This window comes from Phacochoerus africanus, chromosome 4 (genome assembly GCF_016906955.1).
Source record: "Phacochoerus africanus isolate WHEZ1 chromosome 4, ROS_Pafr_v1, whole genome shotgun sequence".
Classification (NCBI taxonomy): Eukaryota; Metazoa; Chordata; class Mammalia; order Artiodactyla; family Suidae; genus Phacochoerus; species Phacochoerus africanus.
In genome coordinates, this window is record NC_062547.1 from 109261317 (window position 1) to 109281782 (window position 20466).

General features: G+C 36.8%; 1 long non-coding RNA gene across 1 annotated transcript in view; it reads left to right on the forward strand.

Moving 5' to 3' along the window:
* LOC125124348 (uncharacterized) overlaps positions 1-20466 on the forward strand; it is a 114312-nt gene that overhangs the window by 23864 nt on the left and 69982 nt on the right. The gene's annotated exons all lie outside the window — the stretch shown is intronic.

The following is a 20466-nucleotide window of genomic DNA, read 5'->3' on the forward strand; positions in this document are numbered from 1 at the left end:
TGGAGTAAAATATAGTTATTGATTGTATGTATCCCATTGCAACATACTCAAAACTCAATAACTATTTTTAAAAATTTAAAATTTAATATATTTTGAATGGGGAATCACTTACATGGCTCAAACTTTCAAAGACTGTAAAATGAGAGCAGTGAAAATTACCCTTAAACCAGTGTTTCTCAGCCACCTAATTTTTCTCCAAACAGGCAACCAAAGTTATCCCTTTCTTTGTATCCTTGCAGAAATATTACATGCCAATATAGATAAGCACATGAATACACACATCCTTATTTATTTTTTAAAAAGCAAAGGGTAGACTATTATAGTCATATGTATCAGAGATCATTTTTTAATATTAGTACAAAAAGATCTTGGTTTTCCTTTTACTGTGGATGCAGTGTATAAATATATCATGATTTATTTAACTAGTCCCCTATTAATAGATATTTAGTTTTTTTCTGAGACATACTAATGAAAACAATCCTTTGTTAATAATCCTGTATGTAAGTTAGTTTCACTCATCTGAGTTGAAATACGTAGCTGTTGGATCAATATTTGATGTAATAATATTTGTTATCTTGCCTTATTTAATTTAGGTAAGTTCAGTTTTCTACTTACTAAATCAAATTTATAAGCATTTCTAATTTAAAAACTTTTGTTACAAAAAAAATGGAATTTATACTTTTTCTGAACTAACTTTTGAAGAATGAAGTGTTAAATTGTTGATTTAGTTAAATTTACCAATAAGGAAAACCCATTTGATTTTTATTTGATTTTACAAATTAAACTAGTGTAGCATGAAAAAATTAGAAGACAAGAGATTTCCAGGACAGTTTTCTGTAGTAAACCAAAAGAATGAAAAGGAGAAAAAAGCTTTTCTTCTTCTTAGTTCTAAATCTAATAACAGTAAGTATGAATCTGGATATGGCAAAAGTTTTTGGTTTTCTTGCTTCCCAGGCTTGGTGTTAACTATGAGAAAAAAAAAAAAAAGCAGGAACTCATTTGGGGTTGATTTCATTATGGATATATGGACAGAATCACAACATTTCTCTTCCTATAATCACATTTTCACCTCCTCATGTGGTGCACACCTGTGCCTTGTTGGCAGTTGTACTCAATGGGAAGTCACACATCACATAGTTCCAGTAAGGGAGGAAATTAATTTTTTTTTTCTTTTTTTGCAATATGTGTCCTTTCAGATGACACTGGGTGTTTCTTACTGAAGATCTGCAAACTAAATAAATAGAAAGTCAGAAGAGAAACTTTAAAAACCAGAATTCAGTGGAAAAAGTGTCTGTGTGCCATGGTTAATGGAATCATAATGACTTTAGTAAATGCTCATGTCTCAGTTTATTTAAAATTTAATGGCAATTCAAGGAAGAAAGCTTTACAATAAAATTATGTATACCAGCTCCCCACTTTGCATGAATTTTCAGGCTGGCTCAGCTGAACAATAGGATGTTGCAGGGTATTCATTTGCCATATGAGTTCAACATTGTTTCCCCCACCCCACCTCCTGCCTAGTCTACACTGGAAATGTTTTGCAGCTGTATGAGTTTCCCATTGTAAGATTTTTCTGAACTTCTCTAAAGTAAGTTTTATCATGGGTACTTGAAACAGTTACTTTCCCCAGTATTTTTCAGTTTCCTTAAGGGTTTAATATTTTTCTCATTTTGTCTTAACAATGTTTATTAGTTACTTTAAAGCTATCACTCCTATTTATGACCTTCTCTTATATATTTTACTATATTGACTATCATTTGCTTGAAGGTATTCTGCTACCTCTTTAATTCAACTAATATTTGCATATAAGGGGAAATTACTGCATTTATGTATTAATTTGTCAAGTTGGAGTATTTCACAGGCAGATGAGAGATATGCTTATAGCAAAAACAAGAGAAATCATTGAAAATTTTATTTGAAGTCATGGATGTTTCACTATTAAACATAAAAGTGGTCGCAGTTAGGAAAACTTATGTTATTCTTATGCTATGACCTAGTGTTTTTTAATTTTTTAATTTTTTATTTTTTGTCTATTTAGGGCCATACACACAGCATATGGAGGTTCCCAGGCTAGGGGTCGAATTGGAGCTATAACCCCCAGCCTACACCACAGCCACAGCAGCTGGCCAGGGATGGAAGCTGCATCCTCATGGATACTAGTCAGATTCATTTCTGCTGAGCTGTGATGGGAACCCCCTTTTTTTAAAATTAAATTTTATTTTATTTTTGCTTTTTAAGGCTGCACCTGCAGCATATGGAAGTTCCTAGGCTAGGGGTCGAATCAGAGCTGCAGCTGCTGGCCTACACCACAGCTACAGCAACGCAGGTTCCAAGCCACATGTGCAACCTATACCACAGCTCACAGCAATGCCAGATCCTTAATCTACTGAGTGAGGCCAGGGATCGATCCAGATCCTCATGGATACTGGTGGAGTTCATTACCGCTGAGCTGCATGAGAACTCCTGTTTTTATTTAGAATGATATCTGAAGGGGACCATAAAGTTCCTTCTGACTTGTAGGATCTTTTATAATTTTAATCTGTTCTTGCTCCTGCATTTTTCCAACCATTTTTTTTCTCTTCTTCCCAAATTCCTAGATATTATAAAAGAGAAAAGCTATTTTTGCTTTCAGTGTCTGCCTTACCTACTTCCCCTTTTATGGAATGCTGTTGTGTCAAGGCAGCAGAAGGAATCATTGTTCTGAAATCTTGATCTGTTTCATGGATTAGCAAATGATGGTCATGAGCCACATCCAGTTCTCACCTGTTTTTGTTTGGCTTGCCTGCAAAGAGGGGTTTTATACTCTTTTATGATAGAAAAAATTAAAAATGAGTAGGACTTCATGACAAATAAAAATTATATGGAGTTTGGAGACTTCTATTTCCAGGAGGCAGGAGTAGATGTACTTTTTAATGTTCCTCCTGCCCTGAAAAATAGAATGAAAAAGGCAGACCAACTAAGGTCCTTGGTACCCAAGAAATAACACTCCGATGGGTTCCTTCAGTTTTACTTTTGGAGTTCCCATTGTGGCTAAGCAGGTTAAGAACCCAATATAATGTCTGTGAGCATGTGGATTGGATACCTGGCCTGGGTCAGTGGGTTAAGGATCTGGTGTTGCTGCAAGCTGTGGCATAGGTTGCAAATGCAGCTCAGATCCAGTGTTGCTGTGGTTGTGGTATAGGCCGGCAACTGCAGTTCCAATTCAGCCCCTTTTCTGGGAACTTTCCTATGCCACAGTGTGGCTGTAAAAAAGAAAAAAAAATGAAAATAACATCAACAACAAGCCTGACATCTCTAGCCAAAACATCAGGAAAGGGGAGGCCTAGCAAGAAAGAATAGTTTTAGACAATAACTAGTATACTCCAGACAAACATACAGAAAAAAAAATAGTCCAACTTCTAATCTTGCGGGCAAAGACCAAGTAGGGAACTCTCAGAGGCTGTAATAAGGCACCCTAACCTTCCTGCTTGAGTGGTGTCAGAGAAGACTGAGTAGGGAGCCAGGACTTTGATCCCTGCCTGTAAGTGGTGGGTAACCACTTCCATCCCCCTACTATCTGTGGAGACTCTATGGGAATCCTAGACCCCTATTCCATGGTGATAAGGTATCCCTCCTCCCTGCAGGGGTGGTGTCAGAGGAGGCTTAGTGAATATTTGGGACTTTCACCAGTAGCCAGGTGTAACAAGGCCATCCCTCACCAATCCATGGTGTCCCATGCACTCCCACTCCTCTCAGTCAGGGTAGTATTAGTAGAGGCCTAGTGGAGAGCCAGAAATCCCATCCTTGTCAGCAGTATCCAGAAGGCTCTCCAGCCCTTAAGCGGAGTTCTTAAGGACATCAAGTGGAGAACTTGTACTTCTTCTTTCACCTTACGTAATGAGGTGGTATACCCCACTTCATTTGCTAGAGCTGTGTCTAGAAAAAGCCAGCTAAGAATAGAGAGTTAAAATAACATTCAGAATCTCAGAATGTCCTATTGAAATTGTCTAGTTTCCAAAATGTGAATTAAAAAAAAAACCAAAACAATCAATAGATGCCATCTTCCAGATGACAAAATTTTAGAATTATCTGACAAAGATATTAAAGGAGTCATCATAAAGATGCTTTGGGCAATTACAAACAGAGTTGAAACAACTGGAATATAGAAAGTCTCATCATTGAAGCAGAAATTCTCAGCCAAGAAGTGGAAGATATAAAGAAGAACTAAATGGACTAAGTGGACTGTTTTTAGGACTAAGCAGCAGAATAACTGATATAAAAAAAACTTGGTGGGAGGAGTTCTGGTTGTGGCTTAGTAGGTTAAGAATCTAACATAGTGTCCCTGAAGATGTGGGTTGCATAATTGGCCTTGCTCAGTGGGTAGGATCCAGTAATGGCTGTTGTGTAGATTGTAGATGAGGCTTGAATCTGGCACTGGTGTGGCTGTGGTGTAGGCTCCACCTGCTGTTCCAATTGACCCCTAGCCCAGGAACTTCCATATGCCACAGGCATGGCCCTAAAAAGAAAAAACAACAAAAAAAAACTCAATGGGAGAATTCTAACAGCAGAACAGAAGGGTCATTGGAGTTCCTTCAGAAGGAGAGGAGAAAGAGGGTGGGCCTGGAAAAATAGTCAAGCAGATAATGACTAAATGCTTCCTATTTTAAAGATGATAAAAGTCAATCAAGAAGTTTTTTAAGGGAATGCCCATTGTGGCACAGCAGAAACAAATTCCACTTATATCCATGAGGATGTGGGTTTGATCCCTGGCCTCACTCATTGGGTCAAGAATCTGGCTTTGCTGTGAGCTGTGGTGTAGGTTGCAGATGAGACTTGGACCTAGCATTGCTGTGGCTGTGGTTTAGGCTGGCAACTATGGCTCTAATTCAGCCCCTAGCCCAGGAACTTCCATATGCCACAGGTGTGGCCCTTAAAGAAAAAAAAAGTTTTTAAAAACCCCAACCCCTCCAGAATCTATGCTGTCATGCTGTAGTCAAACCTTTGAAAATTAAAGAAAAAAAAAAAAAACTTGAAAGCAGTGAGAAAAAGGCGAATAGGAACAAACAATTCAAATGAAAATGTGTTTCTTATCAGAAACCTTAGGGGCCTGAAGGGTATAGCACACATTTTTCAAAATCTAAAAGAAAAGGGATTTCAATCTAGAATTCATTATCTGAGGGAAAATATTCTTGAGAAAGAAGGGGAAATCACACATTTTTGGATGAAAGAAAATTAGGATAATTTTTCTCAGCAGACCTGCTCCGAAAGACTGGCTAAAACTATATAGAAAACAAATGATAAAAGAAGGAAATCTTGGAAACTCAAAAAGGAATAAACAACATAACAAGAGCAAAATTATGGGTGAATACTGTAAATTTTCCTTCTCCTTTCAAGGTTTCTAAATGATCTTTATGGTTAAAGCTAAGATTATAGCATTGCCTGGTTCAGTTCTATCAGGCAATGCTATAATGTTCAGGTATGAACAAGAAATATTTAAAGCAATTATATTATAAACTAGGGAAAGTAAAGGGATGAAAAGGGAGACAATGTTCCCACATTTTACACAAACTGATAAAATGTTAACACCAGTTGACTGTGATTAGTTATTTATATATAATGTAATACGTGTAACTATTAAAAAAAAACTATAGGAGTTCCTGTTGTGGCTCAGTGGTTAACGAATCTGACTAGGAACCATGAGGTCAGGGGTTCGATCCCTGGCCTCGCTCAGTGGGTTAAGGATCTGGCGTTGCTGTGAGCTGTGGTGTAGGTGGCAGATGTAGCTCCGATCCTGCGTTGCTGTGGCTCTGGCGTAGGCCTGTGGCTACAGCTCCGATTCAACCCCAAGCCTGGGAACCTCCATATGCCATGGGCATGACCCAAGAAATGGCAAAAAGACAAAAAACAAAAACAAAAACAAAAACAAAACAAAACAAAAAACTACAAAGAGCATAGTGAAAAACACTAGAAAAATCAAAGTAGAATTCTAAAAGACTGTTCAAGTTACCCATAGTAATATAGACAAAAGGATGAAAGCAGAAACCAAAAATTAAAATGTCAGACTTAAGCTCTTCCACAGAAATAATTACAATAAATGTGCATGATCTCAATAAACCAATTAAAAGACAGAGACTTGCACAGTAGATTAAAAAAAAATGAGCCTGCTTTTATTTTGTTTATAAAAATTCACTTCAAATATAACAAAAAAGTTTGGTTAATATTTATAGATTATGCATACAATACTATATTAATAGCTGATATATTATAATCCTAAGTGTTTGAACCAAAAACTGAGCTACAAAGTGTGAAACAAAAACTGATTTAACTTAAGGAAGAAATAGACAAATCCATGATTTTAATTGGAGACTTCAGCATCCTTGTATTAGTTTCCCAAAGATTCCATAACAAAATATCACAGGCTTAGTAGCTTAAATCAGTAGAAATTTGTTGTCTTTCAGTTCTGGAATCGAGAAGTCTGAAATCAAATTGTTGGTAGAACTGTTTTCTTCTGGAAGCTCTAAAGAAGAATGTGTTTTCTGGTTTTCATCTAGCTTCCGGTGGTTGCCATAAATTCTTGGCATTCCTAAACTTATAGACACTTCATCCTTTGCTCTTATTTACACATAGCCTTCTGCTCTGTCTCTCAAATCCCTCTGTGCCTTTCTCTAATAAGGACACCTATCATTGAATTTAGGACCCATCCTGAATTCAGGATGATCTCAAGATCCTTAACTTAATTGCATCTTCAAAGACACTTCCTTTGTTTTTAAAAATAAAGTCACATTTTCCACTTCTGGGTGAAGATATCTTTTTTGAGGCCGTGATTTAACATATTACAACTCTTATAATCAGCAACTGTCAGCAGCAACTGACCAATGAAATAAAAAATTATCAAGAATGAAATAACAACAGCATCAACCAATAAGATATAATTAACATTTTTGGAGCATAACATCAAACAACAGCAGAATACACATTCCTTTCAAATATCCGTGGAATATATACCAAGATAGACCATTTTCTGATTATAAAACAAACCTCAACAAATTTAGAAGGATTTAAATTATACAAAATTTATTCTTTTAAACATCTAACACTATTCTTTAAACATTTGGAAACATATACTGTTTTAAACAACATACTTCTAGATAATTTATAGGCCAAGCAAATAGTCTCAAGGGAAATTTAAAAAAACATTGAATTAAATAACTATTAAAAATAACCAACAAATTTGTGAAACACACTTAAAGCAGCTCTGAGAACATTTGTAACACTAAATGCTTAAATTAGATAAGCAGAAAATCTCAAATCAGTAATCTAAGAACTCAGGTCAAGTACCTAGATTAAGAAGACCAATTAAACCCAAAGCATGAAGAAAAAAATAATAAAGAGCAGAAATCAAGAAAACTGAAAACAGAAAAACACTGGAGAATATCAATGAAACAAAGAGCTACCTCTTTTGAATTCTGTGGTGCAGTGCGTTAAAGATCCAGCCTTATCACTGCAGTGACTTGGGTTGCTGCTGTGGTGCAGGTTCAGTTCCTGGCCTGGTAACTTCCACATATCAGAGGTGTGGCCAAACCCTTCCCCCAAAAAAGCTAGCTCTTTGAGAAGATAGATAAAATTGACAGATCTCTAGCAAGACTGACAAAAGAAAAAGAGATTAAGACAAAACATTACCACTATCAGGCATAAAATAGGTGCTGTCACTCTAGACACTCCAGATGTCAAAAAGATAATGAAGGAATACTAAGATTGCGTATGTAAGAATTTGACAGTTTAGATGATTTAAATTCCTCAAAAAGCACAAACTTCCTCAACTCACCCAATATTAAATAGAACATTTGAATAGCCCTATAAATATAAAGAAAATTAAAAATTTAACTTAAAAACCTCTGAAATAGAATACCCAGGCCCAGTGTTTTCATTGGAGAATACTACCAAAAATTTAAAAAGTTAATGCCATTTTTTATGCAGTGTCTTTCAGAAAACAGAAGAGGAAGAACATCTCCTAACTCAATTCATAACACTAGTAGTACTTGAATACCAAAATCAAAGAGAGTTAAAAAGGAAAAATAAAAAAAGAAAAATATAGAATAACTTTCATACCAAGGAATACCACTGAGCAGTAAAAAAGAACAAGTGTGATACAGGCAGCAATTTGGATGAATATCCATAAAATTATGCTGAATAAAAAGAGCCAGGACCAAAAGTTGTATAATTCCCTTTATATAACACTCTTTTCTTTTTTTTTTATGAGATTTGCAGTGTTTCTTTCAGGTTCTCTCTTTATTTGTTTGTTTGTTTGCCACAAGGGCAGTATGTGGGAATTCCTGGACCAGGGATTGAACCTATGCTGCACAGCAGCAACTAGAGCCACAACAATGAGAATGCAGGAGCCTCAACCCACTAGGCCATCAGAGAACTCCCTTTTGATATAACATTCTTAAAGTTATATCAAACTTTAAGAAAAGTGGGTGTGGCTGTAAAAGGACAACAGGAGAGTTCTTTGTAGTGTGGAATTACTCTGTATCTTGACTATATCATATCATTATTAATAGTCTCACTGTTATATTATGCTGGAGTTTCGTAAGATATTAATTGGGGAAATAGGGCTTATAAAATCTCCTAAAAATGTCTAACTATCTGAATATCTGTTCTTCCAGTTTTCCTAGAGCAAGAGTGCCTCACTCCTGATCTCTCCTCAGGGGGTGGTGCAGGTCAAAGCTGCAGTGGCTCATAATTTAATCCATGTAGAGGCGAGTGGCAAGTGCCAATCTCCAGTTCACAATGGTAACAATATAATGGACTCACATGTTACACTGAGTTACTTTCTAAAGTAAAAGGTAGAGTAATACTCTCATGTAATCACTATGTCACTGCCAATCTCCAGTTCACAATGGTAACAATATAATGGACTCACATGTTACACTGAGTTACTTTCTAAAGTAAAAGGTAGAGTAATACTCTCATGCAATCACTATGTCACTTTGTTTCATAGCAGAAAATGGCAAAACATTGTCAACTACACTGTAATAAAAAATAATCTCATATATTCAATGTTATACTTGAAAATAGCTCATCACTTATAAAACACTTTACATACAATTTTTTAAATTTAATCCTTTTTATTTTTTTCCATTATAGCTGGTTCACAGCGTTTTGTCCTTTTTCTACTGTACGGAAGGGTGACATGGTCACACATCCTCATATACATTCCTTTTTCTCACATTATCATGCTCCATCATAAGTGACTAGATATAGTTTCCAGTGCTATAAAGCAGGATCTCATTGCTTATCCATTCCAAAGGCAATAGTCTGCATCTGTTAACACCAAATTCGTAGTCCATCCCACTCCCACCCCCTCCCACTTGGCAACCACAAGTCTGTTCTCCATGTCCATGATTTTTTTTTTCCTGTGGAAAGGTTCATTTGTGCCTTATATTAGATTTCACATATAAGTGATATCACATGCTATCTTTCTCTTTCTGACTTACTTCACTTAGCATGAGAGTCTCTAGTTCCATCCATGTTGCTGCAAGTGGCATTACTTTGTTCTTTTGGATGGCTGAGTAGTATTCCATTGTGTATATATACCACATCTTCTTAATCCATTCATCTGTTGATGGACATTTAGGTTGTTTCCATGTCTTGGCTATTGTGAATAGGGCTGCAATGAACATGTGGGTGCATGTGTCTTTTTCAAGGGAAGTTTTGTCCGGATATATGCCCAAGAGTGGGATTGCTGGGTCATATGGTGGTCCTATATATAGTTTTCTGAGGTACCTCCATACTGTTTTCCATAGTGGTTGTACCAATTGACATTCCCACCAACAGTGCAGGAGGATTCCCTTTTCTGTACACCCTCTCTAGCATTTGTTATTTGTGGACTTGTTAATGATGGCCATTGGTACCTCACAGTAGTTTTGGTTTGCATTTCTCTAATCATCGATGATATGGAGCATTTTTTTTTATGTGCTTGTTGGCCGTCTATATGTCTTCTTTGGAGAAATGTCTATTCAGGTCTTTTGCCCATTTTTCCATTGGGTTATTGGCTTTTTTGCTGTTGAGTTGTATAAGTTGTTTGTATATTTTAGAGATTAAGCCTTTGTCAGGTGCATCATTTGAAACTATTTTCTCCCATCCTATAAGTTGTCTTTTTGTGTTTTTTAAAAAAAATTTTTTTATGGTTTCCTTTGCTTTGCAAAAGCTTGTCAGTTTGATTAGGTCCCATTGGTTTATTTTTGCTTTCATTTCTGTTGCCTTGGGAGACGGACCTGAGAAAACATTTGTAAGTTTGATATCAGAGAATGCTTTGCCTATGTTCTCTTCCAGGAGTTTGATGGTGTGCCTTACATTTAAGTCTTTAAGTGATTTTGAGTTTATTTTGGTGCATGGTGTGAGGGTGTGTTCCAGTTTCATTGACTTAAATGAGATTGTCCAGGTTCCCAGCACCACTTGCTGAAAGACTGTCTTTTTTTCCCAGTTTATATTTGCTTCCTTTGTGGAAGATTAATTGACTGTGGGTTTCTGGGTTTATTTCTGGGTTCTCTATTTTGTTCCATTGGTCTGTATGTCTGATTTGGTACCAGTACCACACTGTGTTGATTACTGTGGCTCTGTATTATTGCCTGAAGTTTGGGAGAATTATGTCTCCTGGTTGGTTTTTGTTCCTCAGGATTGCTTTGGCAAGTATGGGTCTTTCGTGGTTCCATATAAATTTTTGGATTGTTCCTTCTAGTTCTGTGAAATATGTCGTGGGTAACTTGATAAGGATTGTATTGAATCTGTAGATTGTTTTGGGTAGTATGGCCATTTTTACAGTATTAATTTTTCCAACCCAGGAGCATGGAATATCTTTCCATTTCTTTGTATCCTCTTTAATTTCCTTGATGAATGTTTTATAGTTCTCAGCATATAAGTCTTTTACCTCCTTGGTAAGGTTTATTCCCAGGTATTTGATTTTTAGGGGTCAATTTTAAAAGGTATTTTTGTACTCTTAGGTATATATCCAAGAGGCTCAAAACCATAAATTCACACAAAAATTTGTACACTAACATTCATTGCAGCATTATTCATAATAGCCAAGAAAGTGAAAACAACCCAATGCCACTTAATAAATTAATGGATAAACAAATATGGTATATTCCCACAATGGATTGTTTCTCAAAAATAAAACAATAATAAAAGTACTGATTCATGTTACAACATGGATGAAGCTTGAATACATTATGCTATGTGAAAAAGGCCAGACCCAACAGGTCACATATTATATACTTTTATTCATATGAGATATCCCGACTAGGCAAATGCACAAAGAAAGTAGATGAGCAGTAGTGAGAAAATGGGAGAAGTTATGAGTGATTGCTAACAGCTACGAGATATTTTGCAGCAAAGTGATGGAAAAAAAGCTTTCAGCTTTTCTCCATTGAGTGTTATATTTGCCATGGGTTTGTTGTAAATGGCTTTTATTATGCTAAGGCATCTTCCCTCTATAGCCACTATGGTTTTTATCATGAATGGATGTTGGACTTTGTCAAATACTTTCTCTGCATCTATTGAGATAATCATGTGGTTTTTGACTTTTCTTTTGCTAATGTGGTGTATGACGTTGCTTGATTTGTGTATGTTGTACCATCTTTGTGAACCTAGGATGAAACCCACTTGGTCGTGGTGTATGATCTTTTTTATATGTTGTTGGATTCAGTTGGCTAAAATTTTCTTGATAATTTTTGCTTCTCTGTTTATCAAAGATATTGGCCTGCAGTTTTCATTTTTGCTGTTATCTTTTTCTGGTTTTGGTCTTAGGGTGATGGTGGCTTCATAGAATATCTTTGGGAGTGTTCGTTTTCTTCAACTTTTGGAAAAGTTTAAGAAGGATAGGTATAAGTTCTTTGTATGTTTCATAGAATTCGTCTGTGAAGCCATCTAGTTCTGGAATTTTATTTGTAGGCAGTGTTTTTATGACATATTCAATTTCATTTCTAGTGATCAGTCTGTTCAGCTATCTGTTTCTTCCTGATTCAGTTTTGGCAGGCTGTAAGTCTCTAGAAAGTTGTCCATTTCTTCTAGGTTGTCAAATTTGTTGGCATATAATTGTTTGTAGTATTCTCTAATCATTTTTTGGTATTCCTGCAGTATCCATGGCGATGTCTCCTTTTTCATTTCTTATTTTGTTTATTTGGGTTTTTTCTCACCTCTTCTTGGTGAGTCTGGCCAAAGGTTTGTCAATTTTGTTTGCCTTTTCAAAGAACCAGCTCTTGGTTTTATTGATTTTTTTCTATTGTTTTTTGAATCTCTATTTTATTGATTTCCTCTCTGATCTTTAAGATTTCCTTCCTTCTGTTGACTTGACATTTTGTTCTTTTTATAATTCATTTAGGTGGTGGGTTAAGTTGTCAATTTCAGATTTTTCTTCATTTTTGGGGAAGACCTATATTGCTGTGAATTTCTCTCTGAGCACTGCTTTTGCTGCATCTCATAGATTTGGAATGGTTGTATCTTCATTATCATTTGTCTTGAGGTATTTTTTAATTTCCTTCTTGATTTCCTCATTGACCCACTGGTTTTTTAGTAGCATGTTTTTCAGTCTCCATGTAGTTAGTTTTTTCTCATTTCTTTTCCTGTGATTGATTTATACTTTCATGCTATTGTGGTCAGAAAAGATACTTGAAATAATTTCTATACTCTTAAATATGTTGAAGTTAGATTTGTGCCCCAGTATGTGATCTATCCTTGAGAATGTTCCAAGTGCACTTGAGAAGAATGTATATTGTGATTTTTTTTTGCATGTAATGTCCTGAAGATGTCGATTAAGTCTAACTTTTCTATTGTGTCATTTAGGATCTCTCTTGCCTTAGTGATTTTCTGTCCAGGGGATCTGTCCATTGATGTGAGTGGGGTGTTAAATTTACCTGCTATGATTGTATTCCCATCAGTTTCTCATTTTATGTCTGTTAGTGTTTTTTAGGTATCTGGGTGCTTCTATATTAACAACTGTAATATCATCTTCTTGCATGGATCCTTTTACCATTAAATAGTATCCTTCTTTGTCTTTCTTTATGGCCTTCATTTTAAAGTCTATTTTGTCTGATATGAGTATTGCAACTCCTGCTTTCCTGTCTTGTCCATTGGCATCAAATATCTTTTCCCATCCCCTCACTATCAATCTATATGTGTCCTTTGACATTTAAAGTAATTATTGATAAATATGTATTTATTGCCATTTTAAACTTTTTTTTCTATTTGATTCTACTTTTCTCTTCCTTTCTTCCTTTCTTTTTTTGGTTGGATGATTTCTATTTATTTTATGCTTGTGTACTTTTCTTTTTAGTTTTTGTGAATGTAATGTTTGCTTTTGATTTGTGATTGCCCTGTTTTTTAAGTATGTTAACCCCTTCCTGTATCTGCTTGCTTTAGCCTGATAGTCATATAGGCTCAAATACATTATTTAAAAAAAAAAAAAAAGGAGTCTATATTTTTTTTCTTACTTTCCTTCCCCACAATCTATGATTTTGAAGTTCTTTTTTAACATCTTCATGTTTGTCCTTTTGCTGTTCCTTGTTCTTTTCATCAGTTTTACAGTAGCTTTTTTTTTTTTTTTTTTTTTTTCCCTCTGTTAGATCTGTATCCTGGCTTATTTAAGTGATTGCTTTCCAATTGTGGTTTCCTCCATCCTATTTCTTCTTACTTCTTTTTTTATTTAGCGAAGCCCTTTTGAGTATTTCTTTTAGAATGGGTTTAGTATTGCTGTACTCTTTTAGCTTTTGTTTGTTGGAGAAATTCTTTATTTCCCCTTTTATTTTCAATGATATTTTTGCTATCTTGCTAGATAAAGCGTTCTAGGTTGCAAATTTTTTCCTTTAAGAATTTGAATATATCTTTCCACTCTCTTCTGGCCTATAGTGTTTCTGTAGAGAAATTAGCTGATAGCCTTATGGGGGTTCTCTTATAATTAATGCTTTGTTTTTCTCTTGCTGTCTTTAGTATTCTCTCCTTGTCTCTAACTTTTGCCATTTTTATTATCATATGTCTTGGTGTGGTCCTATTCGGATTCAACTTGTTTGGGGCCCTCCATGCTTCCTGTATCTTGATATCAGTTTCCTTTACATTTGGAAAGTTTTCAGCCATAATTTCTTCAAATATATTTTCAATCCCGTTTTCTGTTTCTTCTCCTTCTGGAATTCCTATTATGCATAGGTTGCCCTGATTTATATTATCCCATAGATCTCCTATATTTCTTTCATGTTTTTTTTCATTTGGTTTTCTGTTTGCTGTCCTGATTGGGTGTCAGTTATTCTATCTTCCAAGTCACTGATTCGTTCCTCTGCATTATTTATTCTGCTCTTTATTTCTCTTAGCTCAGTTTGCATCTCTGCAAATGAATTTTATAATTTTTCCACATTCCTCCTTATATTTTCTAGTTCATTTCTAAAGGAATCTGCATTATTGTTCATATTCCACTCTTAATTCCATGATATGAAGCCTTAATTCCTTCAATATTTTCACTACCTCCCTTTTTAACTCAGTGTCTGTCAGACTGCAGAGTTCTGTTTCATTGTTTGCTGCTTCAGGGGAATTCTTCTGTTCTTTTAACTGGGAATGGTTGTGAACTTCTTCAACTTGCTAATGTTTTTCTCTTTGTATGAGTTTATTGAAGGCAAACTGTAGTCTTGAAGGGCTACTTCTATGCAAGAGCATCCCTTTGATTTTTGTGGGTAGTTCCTATTTATTTTGGCATGGGAGTTTGGATATTTGTTGTCACTTTCTTCAGTGTGATTAGGCTGTTATCCCCAGGGTGCTGAGTGTTTCCAGGGAGAAGGAGGCAATGGGTAGGGCCACTAGTTGGGCTTTTAACTGCAGCAAGGACCTGCAGGAAGGTGGCACAGGCTACTCTGTTGCAGGCCCCTGGGAAGTGGTAATGAGCCTTAGGCAGATTTAGAAGGTTCTCAGAGCATTTGGCAGTGGCAGCAGCAGGGTAGTGAGTTCCCAGGGGAGTGAGAGCAACAACAGGTAGTGTTTGATCACAGTCCTCTCCTCTGAGGTGATTGGGGCTGCATGTGGTGCCTGTTTAGGGACCTCTAGTGTTGTTGGGCCACACCCACCTCTGGAGTTAGAGATAACTGCAGTCCTTTGCCCCTGCCACTGTAGTCCATGCAAGAAGCACCCCATCCCACTTAGCCCTCACAGGAGGTGCTGCTAAGGCTGCTCCTAGTTGTAGGTTCCCAGAAAGGGAATGATCAATCCTTTGGGAACTTCCAAGAGCATTTGGCAGTGGCAGCAGCAGGACAGTTGGTGTTCCCCGGTGAATGAGAGCAACAAAAGGTGGTGTTCTGTCACAGTGTCCTTCTCTGTGGTGCCCTCTGAGGTGATTGGGGCTGCAAGTGGTTCCTATTCAGGGACCCCTAGTGAAAGTGGGCCATGGCCACCTCTGGAGTCAGAGATAACTGCTGTGGTTTGCCCCCATCACATGTAGACCATGTAAGAAGCACCTTATCCCCCTTAGGCCACACAGGAGGTGCTGTACCAGCTGTTCCTGCTAGCAGGGTCTTGGGAAGTGACAGTGATCAAGCATCTGGGCACTGCCCAGAGCATTTGGCAGTGGCAGCAGCAGGGCAGGTGTGTTCCCGGGAGAGTGAGAGCAACAACGGTTGGTGCCCAGTTACAGTGCCCTCTTTTTTCTGCTGACCTGTGAAGTGACTGGAGCAATAGGTGGAGCCAGTCAGGCCGCCAGCAGTGGCAGGCACGCCTCCCTCTGGCCTCCAAGACTACCGCGATCCATCCCTGCTGCCTGTAGTTCATGTAAGAGGCACCACATTGCACTTAGCCCCCCACTGCCCTTAGCCAACACAAGAAGTTCCCAGCCACCCGTATAAGAAGCACCCAGTCTCCCGTAGCTTGAGATAGTGGCTTCTCTCCACCCATAGCCTGTACTAGAGTTGCTCTTCCCTGCGTGTGTGCAGGGAGATTCCTATGGTGGTCTGCCCTTCCTCCTCTCACCCTCCCCAACAATGGTGCCTTGCTTCTCCTGTGGGCCCAGCCCTCCTCCTGCATTCCCTCTGCTGTGGCGTTCCACTCCCCTGCTCGTAGCACACTGCTACCTTGCCCATGCCACATGGCTCCTTAGACCCTTAGGCTGTCCCCACACAGCTGGCCCTAGTCCTCTACCTGGAACTGACCTCCGGAGACTGAGTCTCAGCACCCAGCCCCTTCCCAAGCGTCTCAGACTGTGTTGTCTGGGAAGGTGGTGAGAAGATCTGTGCGGCTCTCACTCTGCTCTGCTGTCCTCAGTCCAGCGGCTGCTCTTTTCTCAGCAACTTTGAGGTCTCTCCGTCTCAGCTGATCTCCCTGTCTGTTAGGTGCTTTCCAGGGTGTGAGTTCCTTTTCTCTTTCACAGCTCCCTCTCAGGAATGCTAGTACCATCCTGATTCTTTTTCTCTCTCTTTCTTCATTTGTTCTACCCAGTTATGTCAAATGTTTCTTGCCCTCTCTGGAGGTTTAATTTCTTCTGCCAGGGTTTAGTAGATGTTCTGTGCGAATCGTTTTACATGTAGGTGTGGTTTTTTTGATGTTTTTATGAGAGAAAATGAATGCGACATCTTACTCCTCCTTCTTCTTGATCCTTCCCTCCCAATTTTGTATATATATAGTTGGACAGTGTTTCTTATACACTAACATTTAATAATCACTAAACTGGTATAGATAAAAGGATTAAAAGATTCAGCCTGTAAACAAATGCCTGGGCATTCAGTCATTTTATTTTTTTAAATGACTGTTAATCCCTGGTGAAAAATGGGTAGTTAGAGAATTACTAAATTTTTGTTCACTTAAAGGATTTTCTCCATATTAAGTCTTTTTAATGATGTGCTTATGCTTATAGATTGCCTTTACTGTGAGTATTCAGTTGAATAGTGGAATAGCTACATTTTTAAGGGGTTAAGGGAGAGGAGGTTTGAGGGGAATATGTTCTGAACTAAATCTAATTGCAGCTTCAGTGTTGTAACACTGTTGGGCAAAGTAAATAAAATACGTAGGTGAATCATCCATTATCACACCTGACACAAGGTAAACTCTCAGATGGTAACTATTTTTTTTTAATTGTTTTTGTTGTCATTGTAGAAGTAATTTGATTATCACAAATCTCCTTGAACAAGTTTATGTTTATAGCCTCATTCAGGCTTGAATTCTCTGATCTTAAGCATTTTAAATGTATAACACATAATCTAGTTTATTACTTTCCACTTTTCAGAGTATCCTAAAAAAGAAAAAAAAATTCCTGGTTTGTAAGTCAGGAAGGACCTCATGAAAGGGGAGTGTTTGACAGGGACCCTTGAAGAACTAGTGATTTTTTGAATCACAGAGTGATTTTGGCAGGTACCTTTTGTTGAATATGCAGCAGCTATTCCTCTCTTCACTCTAACCCTTCCTCACTTCTTTGCTGGCAGAATCCTGACTCCCAGACCAGGAGCTCACTTTCCCAACTTTCCTTGCAGTTAGGCATAGACATGTGATATAGTCTTGGACAATGAGGTGTTGAGTGGCTTCCTAGATCTTTCCTTCCTGATTATCAGAAAGGATGAAGAGAGGGGGAGAAGAAGAGTAAGAGGGAGCGAGAAACAAATTTTCCCCATGAGCATAAAAATAGTAGAAAATATTTATATAATTCTGTTTGCCAGGTACTATTTTAGTTTTTCATGTTAGAATATTAAGTCCTCACTTTATATATATTAAGTTATTAAATCCTAGATCCTACTTTTATCTCTGTTATACATGAAAAACTAAAGCTCAGAGAACTTATACACATTCTGAAGGTCACAGAACAGTAGATTTTGAACTCAGTCTAATTCCAATAGCTGTAGTCTTGATATTATGCTGTATAATTGCATAATTACCAAGAGAGTAGCTGATTGATCTGAAAGAAGGAAAACATTATCTTCTTGAATTTTTTTGTGATAGAAAATTAACCAGAACGTGGCATAGAGTTCTTCTGTATTTGTAGAATTTTTTTTAAATGTTGTAATATTTAAGGCCTTTGCTGTTTAACTTAGTGTTAGGTGGATTTTCTCTTACTTTCAAGTGGTAAAAGATAATCTCAGGATTCTTTAGGTGGTACTTGTGGTGGTGTTGGAGTTAGAAATGAACATTTCAGGCAGGAGAATTGCATCAAATTCAAGAATGGATAGGATTTAGAGGGTAGCTGTTAACCTCCATTTGCTGGACCAGAGTCCTTGTAATAGAGTTGTAGACAGTGAATTCTGAGATATGGAGAGGCCTAAGGTAACAACGTCTCATTCCAATTTTCACTAATTTCAGGCAGCATTGGAAGTTTCACTTTAAGATCATTGGATTTGAGAGAGGTAAACTTAGAACATTCCTTTAAGAAAAACAACCAGGTAATGTAGTAGGTCTCTCTTCTAGGTGTATGGACAAAGTGACAATTACATTTCATAAATATAGATAGAAAGAAATTTGTATGACATCTGTAATTAAAGAATTATCTGTGGCCTTGAAGTCTAGTTATAGCTTTGTAAAGTTCTAAGAAAAAAAACTATGTCAGGAATATGTCCTGCTCACTATGTGTGCATGGAGGTGTTTGATTTCTCACTATTGTATCTTTAATCTATTGTAAAATGTTTTAGAGCAGAGTTACTTCCATTAAGGCCCTCAAATTCTTTTTCTGAGAAACTATGTACTATACTGCTTCATAGTTCCCCTGTCTAATGAATTACTACAGCAAATATTTTAAATTAAACCTATGCTTTACTTCAGTGCAGCTGTTTTGCTGGGATTGAAGGACAGAGCACATGTATCATCAAGATTGGCTATTTTTTTTAACCTTGCCTCACTTCTCCAAAACATGTTTTAATGCCAGAGATAGTATAGAATAATGGGAGTGGGGGAGTAGGAGATTTGATTTAAATAGAACTGATTCCAAATCCGGCTCTAACTTTTCTATTATGAGTCCCAATCAATAAGTGGAGGTAATTATTAGGATGTTTTGGAAAATATATTTATTATCTAAAACATTAGGTAGAATTATTTGGATAAAAGGAATTAAGAGTCATTTTGAGGCAGTTTAAATCTTATTTTCTACTGTGGTTCAACATCAAATGTTTCCTTCCTTTGGAACTCATTGTAGTTTGTTTCTTTAAAATTCCTGGAGCTCCCTTGTGGTGCAATGAAATAGGCAGTGTCTTGGGAGTGCTGGGATGCAGGTTGGATCCACAGCCTGGCACAGTGGGTTAGGGATCTGTCATTGCAGCAGCTGCAGCTTAGTTCATGGCTATGACTTGGAGCTGATCCCTAGCATGGCAGCTCCATGTGCCATGGGGTTGGCTAATAATAATAATAATAATAAATTTAGAAATAGGGAGTTCCCATCGTGGCTTGGTGGTAATGAACCTGACTAGTAACATGAGGATGCAGTTTAAATCCCTGGCCTTGCTTAGTGGGTTAAGGATCCAGTGTTGCTGTGAGCTGTGTTGTAGGTCCCAAATATGGCTCAGATCTGGGGTTGATGTGGCTGTGGCTTAGGCTGGCAGCTACAGCTCTGATTCATCGCCTAGCCTGAGAACTTCTATATGCTGGAGGGTGCAGTCCTAAAATGCAAATAAATAAATAAATAAATAAAATTCTTATATTACATTTATTTGAAGAAATTTTAATATATAATTTTTATTTATAAAAAATAACTTTTTTGCTGTACTTGTCTCCTGCCTGTTTATGTTATCAACAACATAGTCACTTTCAAATGGTAGCAAAATGGAAAACCAAATTAAACATGGAGAGCATTCATTTTGTTCCATTTACACTGATTAGTTCTTTGAAAAGCAAAGATTTTATCATAGGTTTTCAAGTAAATTCTTACTAAATTTGAATTTCTGTCTACAGATTGATAATATCAAATTTCCAATTTGTTTTGAATAAAGTAATCATGACATTTAATAGTGACCAACCTGCAAGAGGATAATAAAGAAAACAGGCAGTTGATCAAATGAAAATCAATCACTGAGTCAAGTATAAATCTAATTTACTGTAATATTGACCTTCGATTTGATTTTCATGGGCATCTTTATGTCTGGAAATTCCAAATGTATCTACTGAAGGCAGATACTTTAATGGTTCTAATTTAGGGATATTCTGAGCATGAATGTTCAGCAACTAGTGAAACCCACAGGGAAAGTTATGAAATAAATAAATAAATGTAAATGTACCCAGGAAAATTTTTCTCAGTAATATACTATTTTCATAGGACTGCTAAGTTCTAAAAAGAGCAACAAGACTAAGATAATCTTTGGATATTTAAAGTATTATGTCATAATTTTCTGCTAAATAAATGTCGATTTAATTTTTACATTGGGTATCTAAAATTGGTTTCACCATGTGTCATTTCGAGCTGAATTTATCCCATGGAGGTTTAAGTAAATTGTTGGTAAATCTAGTGTTAGTGCAGTAGTGATAATGGAAAGAAAATTATAAAAACTCATA